This window comes from Zootoca vivipara, chromosome 9, assembly GCF_963506605.1.
Source record: "Zootoca vivipara chromosome 9, rZooViv1.1, whole genome shotgun sequence".
In the NCBI taxonomy this organism is placed as follows: domain Eukaryota; kingdom Metazoa; phylum Chordata; class Lepidosauria; order Squamata; family Lacertidae; genus Zootoca; species Zootoca vivipara.
The window spans coordinates 54,442,184-54,446,316 of NC_083284.1; positions in this window are offsets into that span (position 1 = coordinate 54,442,184).

Genomic DNA, 4,133 nt, shown 5'->3' on the forward strand with positions numbered 1-4,133 from the left:
ACTGCACCTGCAACACAGAATGTGGCCGAGTGTAACCAGCAGGTCCTCATTATCAAAATCCAGAAGTACAGCACAGTTGCTAGCCCCAAAGAAAAATAGAGAAACAAATAAAAGGATGTGAGGGTCAACTTCAAATTATGGGTGAATATGCAAAGCAGAAAATAAATGTATATACTGCCCACCTAAAGTGGGGGGTGGGGGTGGGAACTGCTCTCCTGAAGATAAACAAGACACATGTCTAACAGACATCCACAGATCCCTTGCTAGCCAGGTTCTTAGTAAAACATGCCTCTGCACATGTGTAAATTACTCTGCTTTGGGATGAGAGACACGCTCACAGCTCCAGTAGTCAACTACTGATATGGACAGATGAAGCAGATTGAATGTTGTTTCCCAGCAGAGTGTGAAGATGTGTTTTGCACAAACTGTAAAGGAGTGGGGGAAATGGGACTGACTTCTCAGCAACCTTTGTCCTGCTGAAGACAGTGGGACTTATTTCTGAATTTTCACGCTTAAGACTTAGGATGCTTAGGATTGTTGCACATTCAGCTGATTTCAACTGGTGAGAGTCAGCAAACTTTTTCAGCAGGGGGCCAGTCCACTGTCCCTCAGACCTTGTGGGGGGCCGGACTATATTTTGAAAAATATATATGAACGAATTCCTATGCCCCACAAATAACCCAGAGATGCATTTAAAATAAAAGGACACATTCTACTCATGTAAAAACACCAGGCAGGCCCCACAAATAACCCAGAGATGCATTTTAAACAAAAGAACACATTCTACTCATGTAAAAACATGCTGATTCCTGGCCCATCCGCGGGCCAGATTGAGAAGGCGATTGGGCTGCATCCGGCCCCCAGGCCTTAGTTTGGGGACCCCTGGTCTAGTACGTATTTAAGTCTCTCCTAAACATCTTTAGGGCTTGAAGTAATTTGCCTTAATCCTCCTAGCATGGGTGTAACCAGATTTACGTTGGAGAGCGCCCCAGAACCAAGCGATCTGTGATGCGATCGGTCAGTTAAGCATTTTTATTTATTTGATTGATGGGGGGGGACTGCCCCCTGCCCCTGGCTATGTGCATGCCTGCTATATTCACACAGAAACTGACTTTTGTGATAAGCCTGGCTGCAGGGGGAATCCTAAAAAAAGTAAAGGACCCCTGACAGTTAAGTCCAGACGCGGACGGCTCCAGGGTTGTGGCGCTCATCTTGCTTTACTGGCGGAGGGAGCTGACGTTTGTCCGCAGACAGTTTTTCCTGGTCATGTGGTCAGCATGACTAAGCCACTTCTGGTGAAACCATAGTGCACAGAAACACAGTTTACCTTCCCGCCGGAGTGGTACCTATTTATCTACTTGCACTTTGACATGCTTTCGAACTGCTAGGTTGGCAGGAGCTGGGACCAAGCAACGGGAGCTCACCCCCTCGCAGGGATTCGTACTGCCGACCTTCCAATCAGCAAACCCTAGGCTCAGTGGTTTAGACCACAGCGCCACCCGCTTCCTGAGAACAAATGCTGCATGAATGATTTGCAGCCTGATCCACCGGTCAGGGCTGCATATGCGTAGCCTCGGCTAGAGATGTTGAATAGCATCTTTCAGCTGTTTAGGAGGGGGAGGGGAAGAGAGAGTAGGGGGCTGGCTGTGCACGCATAAACACACACACAGGCTTACATGGGACAGTGCCTTATACTAAGCAGACCATTGGTTCATCTATCTCACTACTGACTACACTGACAGCTTTGACTGTTATGCCTGATTTTGGAAGGGAAAAAAACTAGAAAAGGGAAACCTAGCATACCAATTTTACCATTAAAAAAAGCCCCAGTATAATTGTCTGTATTTATTATCCAACTCAAATCATGAGATACAGCAAGGAAAAACATGTTGAACTGTATATTATAATATTTAAATATTATTCCCATCTTCTGGCTTTATTACCTGCCACAAAAAGAATATTGTAGTTAATGTAAAACACAGATATACCCTAACCCCTAAGTTGGTTTTTTTTATATAAAAAAAAATCACCAGTAATGCAAAAAGTCTGTCCATACAAACATCAGCTCCAAACATTCCAGTAATACATTAATGCTAGCTTCTTTTTATTTTAAAAAAGAGGTTTAACATATATCCTTAAAATGTTTGGCAGCAACCTTTGCAATGTACAGTACAAAACATCTGTATTACACTGATTAACACTGAACTAGAAAGTGCATTTATTCACCACAACCAGAGCAGCCTAGCTTGTCAGTAAAGTGATGGTCACACCTCGAGAGAAATGCTGTGCAATATAGCAAAGCAAGTAAAGGATTTCATGCACAAAAGGATCATAGCCTAACCCCATGGGAGTCAATAGGACAGTTGTCTTTTGATGTAAATGGGCTTTAATGGAAAGATCCCCATTGATTCCAGTTATTGATGAGACAAGCTAACATTGTTCCGGTCCCAACATAAGGAATCGTTTCTATGTTTTGTATTCCGAGGCAAGATCTACATGCTGTGGGCTGCTGTACACATGCCTGCTAATCACTTGATCAAATGATGGCTCACAGATGTGAATGTGCTAACACAGATCAAACGCCAGAGACACAACTTTCACATCATTGCCTAAAGTGCAATGCTTCTCAGATGATGTCCAGCTAGGTGAATGAAGTATGATAAGCCTTGGGCTCACATACTCCTCCTGCTTTGCATCTTGTGTGGCCATAAAATTAGTTTTAAACAAACCATAGTCCCTCCATTATGTAGCAACTTGGGGAACTGTGATTTGTTTAAACTCCAATAAGTTCCAAAAACAAAATGAAAGCTGGGAGGAAACTGTGGTTTCTAATCCTGGTTTATTTCCGAACTGTAGTTTAAACAAACCATAGTTTCTGCATAATGGGAATCTGTGTTTTGTTTTAAAACAGGAGTAGATGCGTCCACAATCTCCTCCTCGCAACAACAAAAGATGAGGGTTTCCCATTACATCTGAAACAGGTCTGAGCCAGTCGACAGATCAAGCTGTCAGAAATAAACCACTGAGGAATCAAGTGATGCATGTGTGTGTGCAGTGACAAAGACGACAGGCACAATTTGAGAAGGTCTTCTTGATATAAACCCAACACTTCCATCCTTTGCTTCAGCGAATAGCCAAGTCAGGAACCTGCAGACCAACGTATTTGTTCAGAGTTACTCAATAGCATCAGTTATTCCATTTAAATAACCCTCAACCATTCTGCACACCTTTGATGTATTTATAATGTGTTCTTGTACTGAACACAAAGGTGTACATTTTGCCTTCCTGAAATACTGAGCTCTAGATAATTAATATCACTGGTATTATTGGGTCAATGGCTTTTCAATGTTTAGCAGAACATAAATAGGTACATAGACATTGAATCATGGGAGAATGAAAAGGAACAGAGTTAGTCACTCAAATTGATATATATATATATATATTCAAAAAATCCATGAGGCCTGGGTGAATCGAAGGACATTAGCTATAATTAACTCTTTTTCAGAATATATTACTGAGTATTAGATATTGGGGACAAAGGCTATTGTCTTTGTAAGCTAGCCAGGAACATTTGGTTGGCTACTGTTTGAAACTGATTGACCTTTGTTCTGATCAGGAATGATTCTTCTTATGCTATATTCAGGACTATGTATGTTTTTATACATTTGACGGCACTGTGCCGGGGTGGGATTTGGCATCTTGTTGAGAAGTCAGAATTCTTCAAATTGTGTGTGTGTGTGTATCTTTGTTACCACTGACATGTTTGGAAAAGATGTGGGGAATGCCTGCTAAAGTTTAATATGTCAAAATTGGGTCTGAGCAGGACTTCAAGTGGTCAGGAATACACACAGGCTTTATTAATCTATGTATAGGTGTCTATTTATGTACACAGAGTATCCACAGCCCTGTTGAACAAATGGAATATTCATGCAAGCAAGACTCTTTCTCTACTCTGTTAGATGACCGCAAAGATAAAACAATTCATGGCACTTTAAAGAATATCCAATTTTGCTCATGTAAGGTGCTACAAAGTAGTTCTAAATGCACTGTTCCCTGTCCCAAATGCACAGTAAACGTGTTCTTACTAATACTGTAAGATCACCATAATGTAACAAAGGTACATAACACATGCG